Source organism: Mesoplodon bidens (genome assembly GCF_964165515.1).
Source record: "Mesoplodon bidens genome assembly, chromosome: 15".
Lineage (NCBI taxonomy): Eukaryota > Metazoa > Chordata > Mammalia > Artiodactyla > Ziphiidae > Mesoplodon > Mesoplodon bidens.
In genome coordinates this window covers 62,545,466-62,568,183 of record NC_138171.1, presented here as the reverse complement: position 1 = coordinate 62,568,183, position 22,718 = coordinate 62,545,466, and positions in this window count along the sequence as shown.

Sequence of the window (22,718 nt, the reverse complement as noted above, 5' to 3'; positions counted from 1 at the left end):
TCATGAGAAACAGAGATCATATTTTAATTTAAGCTACTAGGTTCCGGGGTGGTTCGTTATCCTGCAATAGATAACAGAAGTGGTGGTTATCACAGTCCATGCTCCAGCCCCACCTGGGACTCCCGGTGGCGGTTTGGGTAAATGGAAATCTGGATCACTGGCAACAGGAGAGAATCTGCATGATGTGATGCTTTTGTAGTTCTGTGTGATGACCAGTCAGCGGGGAGGGTTCTGGGCCTGCTGTAGAAGGCAGCAAGGACCTCACACATTATTAAGCTTCCTTACACTGATGCTAATCACTAATTGCCCACTGAGCGCCCTGTGTCCAGCCACCCTGCTACACTTTTTGTAGGCTTCCTCTGGTTTCACCTTTATACCTACCATCTGCTGTGGGCCCTGGATTATTCCCATTTTACAGATGAAGACACTGAGGCTTAGAAAGGTGAAGCACGTTGCCCATGGCCTCAGAACATAAATGGGGCCTGAACTCTGGCACGTCTGATTCTGAAGCTCAGGCTCTTCACTATATTTTCCAGGTCTAGTTGTGCTCTTAACACAGAGCATTTGGGGTTCTTTCCAGCTCTGGGAGCTTCTGAGAAAAAGCATAATAAAAACATAAGCAGAAGCAGTAGAAAAAGCCCTGGAAGGGTAGATGGTTGAAGGAGTCTCTCAGGTAGCCCATCAGGTACAAACGTAACTCAACCGAGTGTGTGCTGCTGCTGGGGACAGCAGAACTGGACAAGCTTGCATGTGTGTGTGCACACTTGGGGGTTGGGAATAGGTGAGGCTTTTTGTCTGGTGCTGGGTTGGGCTCCCTGGGAGGTGCGGGGTGTGCGGGAGCTCACTTTCAGCTTCTAGGCTGTTTCTCTCCATGGCACCACTTCTGTCTTGGGAGGCATCTTTTATGCCCCCAGTGAGGCTAGTCTGCCAGGCAGCTTGAACTGAGCCGTCCCTATCAAGCAGAGAGGTTCCCAGTGCATCAGAAATGCTCTTGCTCAATCGTTTTTGTTCTATTAGAGCTTATGTGCAACGGGACACTTGAGCGTCCAGATCTTCCCCATCCTTCAAGGATCAGCTCAGATCCTGCGGTGCCCATGACACCTCGTCCAACTGTTTCACTTATTAGCTCTGTGACCTTGGGTGAATCATTTTTTTCCTCTGACCTTCAGTTTATGATCTGAGAAATGAAGATAATAATAGCGCCTGCCTCATTTTATTTATTTTGCGGGTTAGTTGTGACAATGCATGTGGAATACTTAGAGTAGGAATCACATTCCCATGGTAGTGTATTTCATTTTAAAATTAATTCACACTAAAATTTACTTTTGGGGGCGGTGTATGGTTCTGTGTAATTTAACACATGCATAGATTCATGTATCCACCACCACAGTCAGGATACAGGACATCTACATCATGCCCCAAACTTCCTTGTGCTACCCCTTTGCAGTCACATTCTCCACCACAGCCCTGACCTCTGACAACCACTGATCTTTCTGTCCCGGTAGTTTTGACTTTTTGGGAATACCCTATGAATGAAATCATACAATATGTAACCCTTTACAGACTACCTCCTTTCGTAAGCATAACACCTTTGAGAGGCACACGAGCTGTTGAATATATCAATAGTTTCTTCTTATTGCTGAGTCATATTCCATTGTATGGATGTGCCACAGTTTGTTTAACCATTCACCCAATGAAAGTCATTTGAGTTTGTTTCCAATCTTTGGCAATTATGCATAAAGCTGCTGTAAACATTCATGTTCAGGTTCCTATATAAACATAAATTTTAATTTCTCTAGGGTAATACCTATGAGTGGAATGGCTAAGTCCCATTGTAAGTGCCTATTTAACTTTATAAGAGATGCCAAACTGTTTTCCAGAGTGACTGCATCATTTTACATTCCCATCAGCAATGTACAAGAGTTCCAGCTGCTTCGCATCTTTGCCAACACTTGGTATTGTCAGTATTTATTATTTTAGCCATTCCAATAGGTGTGGTATAGCCTCTCTGAACCCCTTTAACCATTTTTATTTTCCAAGACTCACTCTGCTCCTGGCACTGGGCCCCCTGGGTCCTGGGGTATTTTAAATTCAGAGAGAGAGAATGTGACTAGCAGAGTCTCAAGGTGTATAAGCCCTGGCATAGACATGGGAGTCAGGTCGTTCTCCTACCAGGCAGACTCAGAGAGGCTTACACAAAGGTTTTATCAGCACCAAAAATAACAAAATAATTTTCCAAGTCCCTTCCGAGTACTTTAAGCCCCATACACACACTTGAGGATAGGGAGAAGTTACAGGAATTCAGGAGGACGTTTCTGTTACATCTATTTGTTCAATAAGGACTTTCCCCATCCTCTGGCATTCCAAATCGGCGGTGACTGGACACCCTGATGTCCAGGCCCTCCATCCCCACTCTGGACCTTATATCACAGAGAATGGAAGGCAGATGGCCTTTACTTTTCCTAGCTAGGTTTCAGAGGGCTGTGACTCCTCTGACATCTGGAGACATGTTTGTTTAGCAGAGGTAATCCATCTCTATTAAACAGAGAAACATTTTGAAGCAGTCTGTTAATTCAAAGCCAGGCAGCCTTGATGACGATGATGTCTGACAGCAAGTGGGGGAGGGAAATACAAGAAAGTTTTCTGCCTGTTAGGCACTGTCTGCTAATTCCATTTTAATATCAGCATCCAAATGATCAATATTATATCTCAGCAGAAAGCATAGCATGGACTCAGATATTAATTAATTCATTCATCTAGTAATATCGAGCGAGTACTATGTACCAGGCACTGTGCTAGGAACTGGGGATGCAGTTGTGAACAAAAACAAAAATCCCTGCCTTGTAGAGCAGATATTCTGATGCAGGGACACCTTGATTGCTGAAGTATGTTAGAAAACGATTAGTGCTATGGGAGAAGCATTAGAAGAGGACAAGGAGTCAGAAATACTGGGGACGGGGACCTGATCTCGGAGAAGAACGTCTTCTGTACCTTATGAAAGAACTGGGAACAGCAGATTCTGAGTAGTTGAATACATTTTCATCCAGAGATTCTGAAAGTCTTGGTTAAGGACCCCCTGCATCAAAATGTCCTGGGACTTGTGATATAAGCAAGATCCTGCACCAATGCTAATTGGATCCTGCCCCAGGCCCTGCCCTAGCCTGCAGAATATGCATCCTTGGGCAGGGTGGGGCCTGGGGGACCCGGGGAATCTGCATGTCCCACAGCTTCCTGGGTGATTCTGAAGCACCCTAAAGTTTGAGGAATTTTGAGGACCACTCTCTTAAGAATCCAAGTTTAAAATAGGACATAAGCTTTCAGTCCCAGGAAATGATCAGAATCGTCTCAAGCTGGGTCCAATTAAAAGAGCATTCACTGGTTTAATTCAAGTCTTGACACTGCCTGGCTTTGAAACATGCAAATGTTAATGTCACAGCTGCCACTGCTTAATTTTAGCCCTCAGAAATACCCTGGCCTTCTCAATCGGTTCCTGGGACCCTGATAGGCAAACACCCTATCCCGACCTTCCCACTCTAATCAGGGGCACAAGCCTCCTAACTTTGGAAACAGCAGAGCTGCATCCCCCTACCCAAATCCCTGGTCTCAGCTGGGAGCTGCCCTACTTTGCAAAACTAGAGTCTCTTAACTCACTAAACCAAAATGAAGATGAAATCTAAGAAAATAATTTTCTTCCTAGCACCCCTTAGAAAGCCACCAGCAGCCTCATCCATAGTTAAAACTTCTCCTCATAAGCTGCTGTGGTCTGTGGTTGGGAATGGTTGGAAGTAAAGCTTAGGAATGGTGTCATCCTTCCTTGGGTTTACATCTTTCTTATTGTGGTTGTTTCTAAGAATGAGGAGAATCCTAGGGGAGGGGGAGAGAGATTTCAGGAAAGTTGAAGGCCCTGTGTGGGGACCAGAAAGTTCTAAAGCAAACATAGCCCCATGTTGGTTAGGAGTCAGGCACCAGGACCAGTGGTGGCTAAATCTCAGGCTAAATCAAAGCCATTTGGGCCTGTTATGGACTGAATTTGTCTCCCCCCACCTCCCCACTTTATATGTAGAAGCTCCAACTCCTGGGGCAGGGCCCAAATGTGATTGTATTTGGAGACAGGGCCTTTATTTTATTTCATGTTTTTTTATTGGGGTATAGTTGCTTTACAATGTTGTGTTAGTTTCTGCTGTACAGTGAAGTGGATCAACTGTATGCATACATATATCCCCTCTTTTTTGGATTTCCTTCCCATTTAGGTCACCACAGAGCAGTAAGTAGAGCTCCCTGTGCTATACAGCAGGTTCTCATTAGTTATCTATTTTATACTAATTAGTGTATATATGTCAATTCCAATCTCCCAATTCATCCTACCCCCCCTTTCCCCTCTTGGTGTCCATACATTTGTTCTCTACGTCTGTGTCTCTATTTCTGCCTTGCAAACAGGTTCATCTGTACCATTTTTCTAGATTCCACATATATGCATTAATATATGATATTTGTTTTCCTCTTTCTGACTTACTTCACTCTGTATGACAGTCTCTAGGTCCATCCACGGGAGACAGGGCCTTTAAAGAAGTAATTAATTTAAAACCAGGCTATTAGGGTCGGCCCTAATCCAATCCTACTGGTGTCATAGTAAGAAGAGGAAATTTGGACACAACAGGGGACACCAGGGATGCACACAGAGGAAAGACCATGTGAGGACACAGCGAGAGGTGGTTGTCTGTAAGCCAAGGAGAGAGGTCTTATCGTAAACCAACCCTGCTGACACCCTGATCTTGAACTTCCAGGTTCCAGAATGTGAGAAAGTAAATTTCTGTTATTTAAGTCCCCAGTCTGTGATGTTTTGTTATGGCAGCCCTAGCAAACTAATACAATGCCCTCCAGGAAAATTGTCTTGATGGCAAAGAATTGCTAATGCCCACACACAGACCACAGAGCTTTTTCTAGGCAATTTTATTTAGTCAAACACAATTTTTGAGGTCTGTCAAGCCCCAGCTCTGCACATGGCAGATATAATATGGAAATGCCCAGCCCTGCTCAGTCCTGACTGGTCCCAGGCTTGTGCTGAGCTGCCAACTGGCCACTTCAGCCCATCTTCTGGCCACAGCTGATTGGCCCAAGAGTGGCCACCAAATTCAAGCTGGGCCAATCAGATTCCCACATCCAGGAATCAGAGGGAGAGATGTGAAACCCACATGGAGATGAGACCACGTGACCCCAGAGAGAGAAAGTGAGGCTATGCCTTGATTCCAGGTCCCACCCAATTCCTCCTACATACATGTGAGGGTCCAGTGGGGGTGGGATAATCCAGATGTGGCTTGGCTTGGGGGTTTGTTCCTTTTCTTGCCTTTGTCTGTCTCCCCATCTGTTCTGGGGCCAGTAGGCCAGCTGAGGCATCTTCTTCTCATGGTAATGGCAGAGCCCAATCATAAACTTTTTTCAAGCCTTTGGTAACATCAAATCTGTTGACATTTCATTGGCCAAAGCCAGTTACATGGCCAGACACAAGTCAGGGGTGAAGAAATAGGCTCCGCCCTCTTTAATGAGAGAAGCTACAAAGTCATGGCCAAAGGGTATTGCTGCAGGATGGGGTGAAGATTGGGGCCTTGGCTGCAATCCATCATAGGCTCTCAGTAGCTCAGGTAATGGCCTTTGGGGAGTCACTGAGGAGACATCCACCTGGAGGGAGGAGCCATTGACCCACAGGCAGATAACCATGGCTACTCTGGGTACCACCTTATCCCCCCAGTGGGGTCTGCAAATTCCTCCCTTACATCAAAACACCTCTGTAACCTTCAGGAGGGAACTCTCACTTTCCCCACAAGCTGTCAGGTCCTAAGAGGGGAGGGGTTTTAGAATCTGGACCTACTTCTAGGTCTCTGAATATAAAATAAAGACTCAGCCCCAAATCAGGGCCAGCCTTAATTAAACCGATTTGGGAGCAGGGTATCTCTGGGATTCCCTTTCTCCTTCTTGTGTCTGACTCCTGAAAGAACTCTGCCTTTCTCCTTGGCTTCTTTTGAGCAGAACCACTTTTAGGTGTTATGTAACAACATTTAGGTTGTCACCCACACAGGGGCCTTTCCTTCTTAATAGGGGGCTTTTATTTTATTTATTTTTTATTTTTTAAAGCCTTTTAAGCTTCTTTTAAAAATTAATTAATTAATTAATTAATTTTTGGCTGTGTTAGGTCTTCGTTTCTGTGCGAGGGCTTTCTCTAGTTGCGTCAAGCGGGGGCCACTCTTCATCGTGGTGCACGGGCCTTTCACTGTCGCGGCCTCTCTTGTTGCGGGGCACAGGCTCCAGATGCACAGGCTCAGTAGTTGTGGCTCACGGGCCTAGCTGCTCTGTGGCATGTGGGATCCTGCCAGACCAGGGCTCGAACCTGTGTCCCCTGCATTGGCAGGCAGATTTTCAACCACTGTGCCACCAGGGAAGCCCAACAGGGGGCTTTTAAAAGCCAGAAAAGCTTTTAAGATTCAAAGAGATATAATTTTATTTTATATATTATAGTTAATGATAGTATAATATGTAATTATGGTATAGTTATTATATATAATTATATATATATTACTACATATTTAATAGTATGTGTATAAATGTACATATATTTTCTTTTTGTTTTCTTTTATTACAACAATAACACCCATGCATAGTAATAAAAATTCAAATGATATAAAGGAGTGAAAAATAAAAAATGAAATGCCCCTTCCATCCATCTGTCCATTCTCCAACCTTCATCTTACTCCTCAGTAATTACTTTTAACCCCTTCTGCTGTTACTTGTCCTGGAGGTCCCCTCCATGGGTCCAAACCATGCTTATACTCCTATTTCTTTATCATTAAAATTTTTTTATTGACCCTGAACCTTGTGCCTCCAACTCAGAGTAAATATTTGTGGAATGAATGAAATGAGTAAGAATAAATGAATGGAGGACCTTCAAGATGGCAGAGGAGTAAGACGTGGATATCACCTTCCTCCCCCCAAATACATCAAAAATACATCTACACGTGGAACAGCTCCTACAGAACACCTACTGAATGCTGGCAGAAGACCTCAGACTTCTCAAAAGGCAAGAAACTCCCCACGTACATGGCTGCATGGCTGTGAGCTCCGGCCAGGTGTCAGGCCTGAGCCTCTGAGGTGGGAGAGCCAAGTTCAGGACACTGGACCACCAGAGACCTCCCGCCCTATGTAATATCAATCGGTGAGAGCTCTCCCAGAGATCTCCATCTTAATGCTAAGACCCAGCTCCACTCAACGATGAGCAAGATCCAGTGCTGAACACCCCATGCCAAACAACTAGCAAGACAGGAACACAACCCCACCCATTAGCAGAGAGGCTGCCTAAAATCATACTAAATTCACAGACACCCCAAAGCACATGACCAGACTCATTCCTGCCCACCAGAAAGACAAGATCCAGCCTCATCTACCAGAACACAGGCACCAGTCCCCTCCACCAGGAAACCTACACAACACACTGAACCAACCTTACCCACTGGGGGCAGACACCAAAAACAATGGGGACTATGAACCTGCAGACATCAAAAAAGAGACCCCAAACACAGTAAGTTAAGCAAAATGAGAAGGCAGAGAAATACGCAGCAGATGAAGGAGCAAAGTAAAAACCCAGCAGACCAAACAAATGAAGAGGAAATAGGCAGTCTACCTGAAAAAGAATTCAGAGGAATGATAGTAAAGATGATCCAAAATCTTAGACATAGAATGGAGAAAATACAAGAAACGTTTAACAAGGACCTAGAAGAACTAAAGAGCAAACAAGCAATGATGAAGAACACAATAAATGAGATTAAAACTTCTCTAGAAGGAATCAATAGCAGAATAACTGGGACAGAAGAACGGATAAGTGACCTGGAAGATAAAATAGTGGAAATAACTACCACAAAGCAGGTTAAAGAAAAAAGGATGAAGAGAATTGAGGACAGTCTCAGAGACCTCTGGGACAACATTAAATGCACCAACATTCAAATTATAGGGGTCCCAGAAGAAGAAGAGAAAAAGAAAGGGACTGAGAAAATATTTGAAGAGATTATAGTTGAAAACTTCACTAATATGGGAAAGGAAATAGTCAAGTCCAGGAAATGCAGAGAATCCTACGCAGGATAAATCCAAGGAGAAAAATGCCAAGGCACATATTAATCAAACTATCAAAAATTAAATACAAAGAAAAAATATTAAAAGCAACAAGGGAAAGGAAACAAATAACATGCAAGGGAATCCCCATAAGGTTAACAGCTGATTTTTCAGCAGAAACTCTGCAAGCCAGAAAGAAGTGGCAGGACATAGTTAAAGTGATGAAAGGGAAAAACCTACAACCAAGATTACTCTACCCAGAAAAGATGTCATTCAGATTCGATGGAGAAATTAAAACCTTTACAGACAAGCACAAGTTAAGAGAATTCAGCAACACTAAACCAGCTTTACAACAAATGCTAAAGGAACTTCTCTAGGCAGGAAACACAAGAGAAGGAAAAGACCTAACAAACCCAGAACAATTACAAAAATGGTAATAGGAACATACATATCGATAACTACCTTAAATGTAAATGGATTAAATGCTCCAACCAAAAGACATAGACTGGCTGAATGGATACAAGAACAGGACCCATATATATATGTTGTTTACAGGAGACCCACTTCAGACTTAGGGACACATACAGACTGAAAGTGAGGGGATGGAAACAGATACTCCATGCAAATGGAAATCAAAAGAAAGCTGGAGTAGCAATTCTCATATCAGACAAAATAAACTTTAAAATAAAGAATATGACAAGAGACAAAGAAGGACACTACATAATGATCAAGGGATCAATCCAAGAAGAAGATATAGCAATTGTAAATATTTATGCACCCAACATAGGAGCACCTCAATACATAAAGCAAATGCTAACAGCCATAAAAGGGGAAATTGACAGTAACACAATCACAGTAGGGGACTTTAACACCCCACTTTCATCAATGGACAGATCATGCAAAATGAAAATAAGTAAGGAAACACAAGCTTTAAATGACACATTATATGAGATGGACTTAATTGATATTTATAGGACATTCTATCCAAAAACAACAGAATACACTTTCTTTTCAAGTGCTCATGGAACATTCTCCAAGATAGATCACATCTTGGGTCACAAATAAAGGCCTTGGTAAATTTAAGAAAATTGAAATTGTATCAAGTATCTTTTCTGACCACAATGCTATGAGACTAGATATCAATATAAGAAAAAACTAAAAAATACAAACACATGGAGACTAAACAGTACACTACTAAACAACCAAAGGACCACTGAAGAAATCAAAGAGGAAATTAAAAAATACCTAGAAACAAATGACAATGAAAACACGATGACCCAAAACCTATGGGCTGCAGCTAAAGCAGTTCCAAGAGGGAAGTTTATAGCAATACAATCCTCCCTCAAAAAACAAGAAAAATCTCAAATAAACAACCTAACCTTACACCTAAAGCAGTTAGAGAAAGAAGAACAAAGAAAACCCCAAAGTTAGCAGAAGGAAAGAAATCATAAAATCAGATCAGAAATAAATGAAAAACAAATGAAGGAAACAATAGCAAAGATCAGTAAAACTAAAAACTGGTTCTGTGAGAAGATAAACAAAATTGATAAACCATTAACTAGACTCATCAAGAAAAAAAGGGAAAAGACTCAAATCAACAGAATTAGAAATGAAAAAGAAGTAACAACTGACACTGCAGAAGTACCAAGGATCATGATAGCTTACTACAAGCAACTGTATGCCAATAAAATGGACAACCTGGAAGATATGGACAAATTCTTAGAAAAGCACAACCTTCTGAGACTGTACCAGGAAGAAATAGAAAATATAAACAGACCAATCACAAGCACTGAAATTGAAACTGTGATTAAAAATCTTCCAACAAACAAAAACCCAGGACCAGGTGAATTCACAGGCGAATTCTACCAACATTTAAAGAAGAGGTAACACCTATCCTTCTCAAACTCTTCCAAAATATAGCAGAGGGAGGAACACTCCCAAACTCATTGTACGAGGCCACCATCACCCTGATACCAAAACCAGACAAAGATGTCACAAAGAAAGAAAACTACAGGCCAATATCCCTGATGAACATAGGTGCAAAAATCCTCAACAAAATAATAGCAAACAGAATCTAACAGCACATTAAAAGGATCATACAGCATGATCAAGTGGGGTTTATCCCAGGAATGCAAGGATTCTTCAATATATGCAAATCAATCAATGTGATACACCATATTAACAAATTGAAGGATAAAAACCATATGATCATCTCAATCGATGCAGAAAAGCTTTGGACAAAATTCAACATCCATTTATGATAAAAACCCTCAGTAGGCATAGAGTGAACTTACCTCAACATAATAAACTCCATATATGACAAACCCACAGCCAACATCGTTCTCAATGGTGAAAAACTGAAACCATTTCCTCTAAGATCAGGAGCAAGACAAGGTTGCCCACTCTCACCACTATTATTCAACACAGTTTTGGAAGTTTTAGCCACAGCAATCAGAGAAGAAAAAGAAATAAAAGGAATCCAAATCATAAAAGAAGAAGTAACACTGTCACTGTTTGCAGATGACATGACACTATACATAGAGAATCCTAAAGGTGCTACCAGAAAACTGCCAGAGCTAATCAAGGAATTTGGTAAAGTAGCAGGATAGAAAATTAATGCACAGAAATCTCTTGCATTCCTATACACTAATAATGAAAAATCTGAAAGAGAAAGTGAGGAAACACTCCCATTTACCATTGCAACAAAAAGAATAAAATACCTAGGAATAAACCTACCTATGGAGAAAAAAGACCTGTATGCAGAAGACTATAAGACACTGATGAAAGAAATTAAAGATGATACAAACAGATGGAGAGCTATACCATCTTCTGGGATTGGAAGAATCAACATTGTGAAAATGACTCTACTACTCAAAGCAATCTACAGATTCAATGCAATCCCTATCAAAGTACCAATGGCATTTTTCACAGAACTAGACAAAAAATTTCACAGTTTGTATGGAAACACAAAAGACCCCAAGTAGCCAAAGCAATCTTGAGAAAGAAAAACGGAGCTGGAGGAAACAGGCTCCCTGACTTCAGACTATACTACGAAGCTACAGTAATCAAGACAGTTGGTACTGGCACAAAAACAGAAATATAGATCAATGGAACAGGATAGAACGCCCAGAGATAAACCCACACATATATGTCACCTTATCTTTGATTAAAGAGGCAAGAATATACAATAGAGAAAAGACAGCCTCTTCAGTAAGTGGTGCTGGGAAAAGTAGACAGCTACATGTAAAAGAATGAAATTAGAACACTCCCTAACACCATACACAAAAATAAACTCAAAATGGATTAAAGACCTAAATGGAAGGCCAGACACTATCAAACTCTTAGAGTAAAACATAGTCAGAACTCTCGTTGACATAAATCCAGGAAGATCCTTTTTGATTCACCTCCTAGAGTAATGGAAATAAAACCAAAAATAAACAAATGGGGCCTAATGAAACTTAAAAGCTTTTGCACAGCAAAGGTAACCATAAACAAGGCGAAGAGACAACCCTCTAGTGGGAGACAATATTTGCAAACAAAGCAACTGACAAAGGATTAATCTCCAAAATATACAAGCAGCTCATGCAGCTCAATATCAAAAAAAAAACAAATAACCTAGTCCAAAAATGGGCAGAAGACCTAAATAGACATTTCTCCAAAGAAGATATACAGGTTGTCAAGAAACTCGTAAAAGGATGCTCAATATCACTAATCATTAGAGAAATGCAAATCAAAGCTATAATGAGGTATCACCTCACACCGGTCAGAATGGCCATCATCAAAAAATCTACAAATAATAAATGCTGGAGAGGGTGTGGAGAAAAGAGAACCCTCTTGCACTGTTGGTGGGAATGTAAGTTGATACAGCCACTGTGGAGAACAGTATGGAGGTTCCTTAAGAAACTAAAAATAGAACTACCATACAACCCAGCAATCCTACTACTGGGCATATACCTTTAGAAAACCATAATTCAAAAAGAGTCATGTGCCACAATATTTTTGCAGCACTATTTACAATAGCCAGGTGATGGAAGCAACCTAAATGTCCATCGTCAGATCAATGGATAAAGAAGATGTGGCACGTATCTACAATGGAATATTACTCAGCCATCAAAAGAAAGGAAATTGAGTTATTTGTAGTGAGGTGGATGGACGTAGAGTCTGTCATACAGAGTGAAGTAAGTCAGAAAGAGAAAAAGAAATACTCTATGCTAACACATATATATGGAATCTAAAAAAAAAAAAGTGGTTCTGTAGAACCTAGGGGCAGGACAGGAATAAAGACACAGATGTAGAGAATGGACCTGATGACACAGGGAGGGGGAAGGGTAAGCTGGGACAAAGTTTTAGAGAGGAATTGACATATATACACTACCAAATGTAAAATAGATAGCTAGTGGGAAGCAGCTGCATAGCACAGGGAGGTTAGCTCTGTGCTTTGTGACCACCTAGAGGAGTGGGATAGGGAGGGTGGGAGGGACACTCAAGAGGGAGGGGATATGCAGATATATGTATATGTATAGCTGATTCACTTTGTTATACAACAGAAAATAACATAACATTGTAAAGCAACTATTCTGCAATAAAGATGTTAAAAAAAGAATAAATGAATGAAAGGTATAGACTTAGCTCATGCCCTGTCCTATACCCCTCCTCCCACCCCCATTTTTATCTCTTTCTCTTCTAATGATTAATTTCATAGCTTGAAATAACACACTGTGTTTCTTTATTAACACTGGGCAGCATTTCCTGACTCTGTACTAGGCAAGGCAAGGAAATTATTATTTCTCATTTCTTCCACCTCTCTTGCACTCCTCAATCTGCCTTTTGTTACTTTCATTTATGAGGTTTATTGTAGCATTTATCTTCTCTTCTCTGTCTGTAGATTGATTCTAAACATTGAACACCCAGTAACTGGAACATATGATCTTATGGCTCTGTAACTGTTACTCACTGCAGAATCTAGTTGGGATCAAGTCCATAAAAAGGAGATGCGTTCTGGACATTTTATATAGATAGAATCATATACTATGTGGCCTTTTGTGACTGGCTTCTTGCACTCAGCATCATCTGTTCAGGGTTCATCCATGTTGTATCATGTATCAGGATTTTATTTCTTTTCATTGTTGAATAATATTCCATCTTCTTGACATACGACATGTATTTATTCATTCATCAGTTGATGGAGAGAAAGGAGATTAGTGGTTGCTTAGGGCTAGGAGTATGGGCGGATTGGAGGGTGATGGCTAAGGGGTGTGGGGTTTCTTTTTGGGGTAATGAAAACATCCAAAAATTAACTGTGGTTATTGTTGCATAAATCTATGTCTATACTAAAAGCCATTGAATTTTGTACACTTTAAGGTGTGAATTGTAAGGTGTGTGAATTATATTTCAGTAAAGCTGTTTAAAAAGGAGTTGTAATCCTAGATCACTAAATTTGTGTTCAAGGGAAAATGTGCCATATTTCAGTGCTTCTAAGACATACTGCCACCTCCCTTCATTTTGATTTATATGTGTCTCAAATCAGGGTGACATGTCATAGTTTAATTGTCAGTGCTTTTTCTCTCTTGGTGGTTCCTAAAATAATACTGCATTTTAAAACCGATGGTATCTTAGAAGCAATGAAATATATAGCAAGTAAGAATATCAGGAGGAGGGGAGAATTAAACTAACTATTTAATCCAACTAATATAAGATGCCTTTACTTTACCACTAAGGTCATCCAGAGTCTCATTTCTATTTTCTTTTCTTTTTTTTTGGCCACACTGTGCAGCTTGTGGGATCTTAGTTCCCCAACCAGGGATTGAACCCGGGCCCTCAGCAATGAAAGCATGGAGTCTTAACCACTGGACCACCAGGGAATTCCCTAGAGTCTCATTTCTATATGTGTTACATGCCCTTTGTTATCACCCTCTATATAGATATGGCCTGACCCACAGGTGGGTGTAAATAAACCAGCACCATTATTCCCTGTTTCTAAGAGGTCAGGTAGAGACAGGTTTTCTTTCAGTAAACCACATTAGAAAGGTTAAACTGATCATTAAAATACAAGGGTTGGCAAACTATGGTATGTGAGCCAAATCTGATCTGAGGCCTACTTTTGTAAATAAAGTTCTAGTAGAACACAGCCACGCCACCCATTCATCTGCATATTGTGTATGGCTTCTTTCAAGTCCAATGTAGGGTTAAGTGATTGACACACATACCATCTGGTCCAAAGCCTAAAGTATTTCCTGTCTGACAGTTTACAGGACAAGTTCGCTGATTCCCTGACTACATAGACAATGAAGGAGATGCTGCTCACTGGGTCTGCCCCTTCTATGCCTCCTCTGGTTTTGGTTAGAAGTCCTGCAGATGCAAAATGCCTCCAGGGGCCCAGATCATCTCAGGGAGGAAGCCAAGTCCCTAAGTGTATGTCCTTCTCCCCTCTCTGGGGACCAACTCAGATCTAGAGCTTCTCATGGGGGTCAAGCAGTGTCTGGGCCATGTTCAGTTTTGGGGGATTGTAGTAAATTAAAGAAAATGAAGAAGGAGCAGAAGAGGAAGGATGTGAGGAAGGAAGCGAGAAAGGGAGGAAGGAAGGGAGGGAAGAAGGGAGAAAGGGAAGGAGGAAGGAAGGAAGGGAGGGAGGAAGGAGGGAGAAGAAATAATTCCTAAATGGGATTAAAAACACGGTGGTATATTTTAAATTAAACTTCTGGCACACTCACACATGCACACACACATGCAAATAATTAATGTAATCCAGTTGTTCACCTTACAGTGTAATTATGTGCTTCATAAGAGCAAATCCTTTCAGAGTGTGGTCTGGCAATGGGACACAAGTTAAGGTTGGATGATGAAATCATTTTTCTCTCAGTACTGTCTGTGGATCTTGGTGGTTCCCTATAATTGAACTTGGAGATAATCTCGAAAGTCTGAATGTGAGGCCCTTCATGTGTTTTGGCCCAGGACAGACATTCCTTTTTGCTGCCTCTGGGACAGACCCTTCTCAGCCCCTGAGTCCCCTCCCCTGAGGTTTCCTGGGGTGAGCTGACTCTCTGGGCCACACACTTGGCATTTCATTATGCAGTGCTGGTGACATCTAATTGGAACGTGATTTTATTCTCATCTCAGTTGCATGACCTTTGATGCATTTGTCTCCCTAGGTTGCAAGCAGGGGTGATGCCTTATTGGATTCTTGCTGAGTTGTCAGGGAACCTTTGGAAACTGAGAAGTGCTTTTCAGGAGTAAGATATGATTATTATCCTTTGTGTCTTCTTATGTCCTAGTATGCCAAGCATGGTCATATGCTTAAGAAATATGTATTTATTTCCCAATATATATCTTATGTATCTGAGACTGCAAATAGAATAAAATACTCTAGTAGAAGATAATTTTAATATAGTGAAATGTTTCCCATGACAACACTAGCTTCCTGAGGGCCAGGATTGGGTCTATCTTATTTATTATTCTTCCCCCAAACTCTTGAAGAGTGTTTAACACAAAATAGTTGCTGAATAAATATTGAATGTTGAACACATATGTGATTTCTTTTTCTTTTAAACAACTTTATCGAGGCATGATTTATATACCATAAAATTAACCCATCATAAGTGTACAACTCAATGATTTTCAGTGCATTTACTAAACTTACTAAAAATTGTTTTTCAAATTATGAGTGCTGCATATTAATTTGTAAATTTTTTGGGGGGGTGGAAATTCAGCAATCTAGAAGGTAAGAACTAAAAGTTCTCCCTATTCTCCACCAAATTCCACTTGTCAGAAGTAACCATTTCTTTTTTTAAAAAATTAATTTATTTATATTTTGGCTGCATTGGGTCTTTGTTGATGCGTGCGGGCTTTCTCTAGTTGTGGCGAGCAGGGGATACTCTTTGCTGCGGTGCATGGGCTTTTCATTGTGGTGGCTTCTCTTGTTGCGGAGCGCGGGCTCTAGGCATGTGGGCATCAGTAGTTGCAGCGTGTGGGCTCAGTAGTTGTGGCCCGCAGGTTCTAGAGCGCAGGCTTAGTAGTTGTGGCACATGGGCTTAGGTGCTCCATAGCATGTGGGATCTTCCTGGACCAGGGATCGAACCCTTGTCCTCTGCATTGGCAGGTGGATTCTTAACCACTGTGCCACCAGGGAAGTTCAAAAGTAACCATTTCTAACAATTCGATATGGTCCTTCTAGACTTTTTTCTGTGTCAGAATAACACATGATCACAAAAGCAGGCTAGTATCATCCATATTGTTCTGCCGTTTGCTTTTTCCACCTAGCGATATATTGTTGTCTTCTTTCTCAACGGACTTAATGCATTTTTGAAAACAGCTATATAGCGTTGTGTTGTATGAATAAACATATTAAACTTTATTTTACCAGTTCTCTGTTAGTGAATATTAGCCTGTTTTTTATTTTGTTTTTGCTGTTATAAATGGGGCTCTAATGAAGAGCATTGAAGGAATAGTTTTGTTCACTTGTTTATAATGTTCCTGTAGGATAGATGCCAAGTGACTTATTTTGCTAGATCAAAGGGTTTGCACAGTTTCAGCTTTCATAAGCTCTGTCAAAGTGCCTTCCAAAAATTGTTTCAATTTCTGCTCTCACCAACAGTGTTTTTTTTTTTTTTTTTTTGGTGGTACACGGGCCTCTCACTGTTGTGGCCTCTCCCGTTGCAGAGCACAGGCTCCAGATGCGCAGGCTCAGCAGCCATGGCTCATGGGCCTAGCCACTCCGCGGCATGTGGGATCTTCCCGGACCGGGGCACAAACCCGTGTCCCCTGCATCGACAGGCAGACTCTCAACCACTGCGCCACCAGGGAAGCCCCCACCAACAGTGTTTGGGGTATCTCCTTCCTCACAAACTTGCTGAGACCAGGTTTTATAAATTTCTTACCTCTTTGGTTGTTTTCTTCCACCTAAATTGCCAGTTTACCTCATTAGCAATTTAAAAAATTCCTTTTTTTTCTTACAGGTTCAAGGGAATTCACAGTATATCACAATATTAGCCTTTTGATTTATTTGTTGGGTAAACTGTTTATTGGATGGCTTGCTGGTGTGGGACAGAGGTGAAACTCTGGGGGCTCCTAGGTCTTCCAGGGGTTTAGATTGAAGAGAGTGAAGGTGGGGCTGGTTTTCCCCATTGTTTGGGACCTTGGGGGCAGTGGCTTTGCTGTCACTTTCATTTTCTCCATTGCACATAAATGACCAGATTAGGAGACAAAATGGAAAAATGCTATTTTTTTCTCCCCTACTAGATGGTAAGCTTGGTGAGGGCAGGGCCTGAATCTTTTTACTCACTGCTATGTCCAGAGGACCCAGCAATACGGCCTGGCACTTAGCCAGTGTTCAGTAAATATTTATTGCATGAATGAGTGAATGGATCCTATCATAGGGTGTCCTCAGACTGTTGAAACTTTGGGGTGTTGATCACAGTGATGATGATAATACCTGTCATCTATGGACTCTTCCTTTAAGCCAGGCACTCTGCCAAGTTCTTGGCATTTCTTGTTTCATATAATCCTCCCAACAAGACTGGGCTGTATAGGTTATCATTAGCCCCAATCTACAGGCTCAGAGAGGTTAAATGACTTTCCCAAGGTACCACCGTGAGGAGTTAACCCAAGGAGGTGTGGCCCTAATGTGTGAACTCCTTACTGCTGCGTTCTCTTGGGTCAGGGCTCATCTTTCCTTTAAGATGCTGGAAATTTATCTTGGGGGGCTTGAAGAACCAAGAACGAATGCCTATCCTACCACTCTCCGACAGAGAGAGCAGCACTGAGACCCTAGAAATGGGCAAGGACTAGGGAGGCTGGAGGTGGGGTCTCTTCCTCGGCATTTCCCTCGTTTGCGAGATAGTGATTCAGGACACAGGTTCTCAATTCAGACAGGCCTTGGAGTCTGTTCCTTATTATCTGTGTGACATTGGGCAAGCTAGCATCGCTCTGAGTCCCTAGTTTTCTCAATTGTGAACCAGAGATGATACCAGACTTCCCTTATGGGCTTGTTCTGAGGGTTGGATGAGATCATGCATGGAGGGGCCATCCCTTCTCCAGGCTCAGAGTTGGTCTTGGCACTTGTGGGTTGTTAGCGGTAAGCACTGTGGAGAGCTTGACCCCTGGTCCTGCAGCTTCTCGGGTAGGGGCAGGGGGCAGTAAGTATGCCTTGCCACCTCTGTGCACACTTGAACTTCCCCCCTGGCCCCTTGTCAGGCAGCCTCTCTCTTCATCTTCCTCTGTGAGGCAGGTGTGCTTGGCTGCCCTTGGAGATGGGTAGCGATGGCTCATTCATGAAGCTGAGAGAGGAGCATCACCCGCCTGTGGGGTACAGTCATCTCCAGAAGCTGACAGGGCTTGGACAAGCTGGCCTCTTTCCTACAGGCACTGGCTCCTGGGCCAGCCTTGCCTTCCCTCACGGCTCTCAGGTGGACTTTAAATGTGCTTATGGCTTTTTAAAAGACTGCTTTGTCTTCTCAGATGCCAGAGCTAATGGATTTATAGATTCCTCCTTCCACTGGGGACGTATGAGATGGCTTCTCTTCTCTCACTGGCTGCGTCCTACAACGATGAGTACCTTCCTTGCTGGAGCACAGGGAGACTTAAGAGGCGCCAAATTAATTGCTTTCTGAGCCCAGCTGCAGAAAGGCAGCCAGACTCTTGCTGTTTGCTCTCCCAGTGGGTGGGGAGCAGAGGAGTGCTGTGCAGAGCCAAGGAGACGGCTGACCTGTGAACAGCTGCCTTGACGGGCTGGGGTTTAGACAGTGCAGACGGCTCAGGTGACAAAAGAACTTCCCCGAACTGGGCTTAGCCTGGTGGGGCTGTCACTGGGTCTGTGAGAAACTCTCCTTTTACCACTTAGGAATGATGGCCCGTTGGGATGTGTTTAAGATGTATATTTTTTATTTTGTAAATGTGTAATGGTGAGTTTTCCCAGAGACCACTCTCCTTTCCTGGGGGATGCCACCTGGGCATTGGTGAGCGCATGTGTCAGATTTAACCAGTTCATTCTGAGTTCAGTATGTATATAGACAAGGTGATTTGCTAAGTGTATTAGTGGATTAGTTTATAGACCCTTTAAAGGCTTTTTTTTTGCATAAGTAAATGCAGAAATTAAAAATAGCCCCACATTATACTTTGTAACCTAATATTTCTGTCAGTTTTGTTGTAGCCTAGTTCCTAGGACAATATCTGGCATAGAGTTAGGTACTCAATAAATATCTGCCTAATAAACATTGTTGAGTATCTGGTTTGGAAATCATGATCATCTTACCTCTAGGTTATGTAAGTCGATGGATAAGTTGATAATATTAATCTGGAGGAGATGAATTTTTCTTCAGGCTCATGAGCTCTGTGCCTGACCACGTAGTTGAGAACCAGAGGTGGCCTGCCTACTGAAGATAAAAACTCTGGGAAGGCAGGAAGGGGGTTGCATTTTTAGAATATAAATAATTTATAGCCTTGTTTTAAGGATAGAGCATGACACAAGGCAGAGAGGCTTTTGGGGATGATCGTGCTGGCCACAGTGGTTGTTACTAATCCTTTTTGAAAAGTCTTCTCAGGTAACAGCTCCTCTTCTATGAGAACAGAAACTCATGTTATGCCTTAGTAGTCATGTTTTTTTCCTATGCAGACTCTTGGCCAAAGCTGACTGGACAAGAGGTGGGCACATGACCAAAGTTGGACCAATCAGATTCTCTCTCCTGGGACTTTATGGGAAATAGAGAGGCTTGTTAATTTCAACCATTGTTTCTCTGTGTGAACTTGAGTGCTGCGAGTTGGGTATTTCTTGTCAAGAAGAGGCAGAGACAACTGATTTGCAGAAAGAAAATGAAGGAATCCTGGAGAGAGAAGCAGAAACTTAAGGTCATTTGATTCCAGAGAGATGGGAAGAGTAATTTTGTGACAGCTTCCCATGGAGTCTGTCTGCCCCTCCTGCCATTGGGCTCCATGAGACATTACTGTTACTGTAATATTTAGTATGTTATAACTGTACTGTTATAATAAAATGTGAATTTAAACCAGTTCAGGTGGATTTCTGTCACTTTCAACCAAACTGGCCTTAACAAGTCAATGATCATTAAGAGACCAGTCTCAAGTTAGTTTTTGGTGAAGAATTTAGATTTCTCCAAAGGCTAGAGCTAGCCTTGATAGTGAGTCCTCAGAGAAAAATGGACAGAGTAAATGGGTCGGGGTGATTGTGAACCTACCAGTATGGGGCCCTGAAGCTCAGACAAGGATGCTTTGGGAGCCAAGTGGGAGAGCTTTCCTTGCCTGGGGACTGAGAAGGAGCCACAGAACCCAAGGTGGCTGCAGGATGATAGGAGGCTGAAGGTGAGCCACACCCCAAATTTCAGGTGACCCTGGGAATCCTATCAGACATTAGAGTGGTGCCAGATTTAAATTCCAAGTTGTTTAGAAATGAGTGGAGAAAGATTAAGTGGTCTGTTTTCCCAGTGAGCAGTGCCAGTAAAGCCAACATGGAACTAGATTTGAATTACCTTAGAATAAGGAATCTGAGCTTTACAACCCATCCTTTTTTTTCCTGGTATTTTGTTTTAAGTGAATTTCTTCAACAAAAGTCTAACTTACTCTAGGTTGAATTATGACAAAAGGCAATTTTCCACATCTAGGGCTGTTCTTTGTTTGCCCATAAATGCAGAGTACATTGTGTGGCTGCATTAATGTACTGTCCTCAGTTTATTAAGAATGTTATGTATTAAAAACTGGGATGGAGGGAGGCAATTGGGCCAGAGTAATGATTTTCAAATCTTTTCTTCATATTGTTAAGTTTGTATAGAGGTGCTAAAAATATTGCTTTAAGCATAAACTTTTATTATTAGTCAAGGTTTCTCGGAAGGTTGTTTTGAGAAGGATTCTGAGACTATGTCCTGGTTTAGTGGGAAAGAATTCTATGATCTATTAATGATGCCTGCCTTGGGCACATAACTAGGAGTGCTGACATCTGTCATTCCTGAACTAGGAGAAAATTTTGGTAATAGTTAATGAACACATTCATGAAGCATCTAGTTGATGGGTGGAATTGAGGTCAGTGATGTTAAGGTTTCAGAAGTGTGAACTAGCCCTTGCCCCTAGGAAACTTCCACTAAAGTTGATATAAATCAAGCATATAGACATGGAACAGCAGCTAGTAGTTTAAAGTAGTACGTGATTAACTTAATCATTTCACACAGAATGTTTGCCATATACTAAGCACTGTCCACAGTGCTGGAGACAGTGATGAATACACAAGACAGATCAAATTCCTACTGTGGTGTGGGAGACAAAATGGCAAACGAGCAAAACAAACAAACTATATAATTCCAGGTAGTGACAAGTGTTCAGGAGAAGAGTAGAGCTGGGTGAGTGGGAAGAGAGTGAGGGAGGTATATGGCTATTTTAGAAAAGGTTTTGGGGAAATCTTCTCAGAGAAGATGACAGTTGAGCAGAGATCTGTATGATATAAGGGAGCCAAATAAACAAAATATACCTGAATATCTGGGGAAAGAGTGTTCCAGGTGGAGGGAACAGCAAGTTCAAAGACCCTGAGGCAGGAACAAGCTTGGTGTGTTAGAGGTGCAACAAGGAGGCCAATGTAGCTGGAGCAGAGTGAGTGAAAGAGGAGTGGGGAGGGGGGAAATGAGGTTGGAGAGGATAGCAAGGGCCAGACCATGCAGGGCTTCTTAGATCATGGTAAGGAGTTGAGATTTTTGCTTTGAGCTGGATGGGAAGCCATTGGAGAGTTTGGAGTAGGGAACGACATGGTCTGATTCATGTTGAACAGTGCACTGGTTGCTATTCGAAGACTCGGCTGTTGATGGGTGAGAGAGAAACAGGGTGACCACTTAGGAAGTTGCTGCAATATAGTCCAGAAGAGAGATCATGGTGGCTAGAATGAGGTGGTCATGATGGAGCTGGTGAAGAGTGGCGGATTCAGGCTATATTTAGAGTTGGGGCTGACGACACTTGCTGATAGGCTGGATGTGGGGTGGGGAGAGAAATTGAGATATCTCATAGGTTTTTTACTTGAGCCCAGAGCCAGCATCATGAACATGCAATCTGTACAGTGACATGGGGTCTGGCACTTAGAGGGGCCCAAAGCTTGGTTTAATGCTCTGCTGTTGACATCTTGAAATTCTTTTTTCTTCTCCATCTGATGACATTTTTTTAACACCTTTATTGGAGTATAATTGCTTTACAGTGGTGTGTTAGTTTCTGCTTTATAACAAAGTGAATCAGTTATACATGTACATATATCCCCATATCTTTTCCCTCTTGCGTCTCCCTCCCTCCCACCCTCCCTATCCCACCCCTCTAGGTGGTCACAAAGCACCGAGCTGATCTCCCTATGCTATGCGGCTGCTTCCCACTAGCTAGCTATTTTACATTTGGTAGTGTATATATGTCAGTGCCACTCTCTCACTTTGTCCCAGCTTACCCTTCCCCCTCCCCATATCCTCAGGTCCATTCTCTAGTAGGTCTGTGTCTTTATTCCTGTCTTGCCCCTAGGTTCTTCATGACCATTTTTTTTTTTAGATTCCATATATATGTGTTAGCATATGGTATTTGTTTTTCTCTTTCTGACTTACTTCACTCTGTATGACAGTCTCTAGGTCCATCCACCTCACTACGAATAACTCAATTTCCTTTCT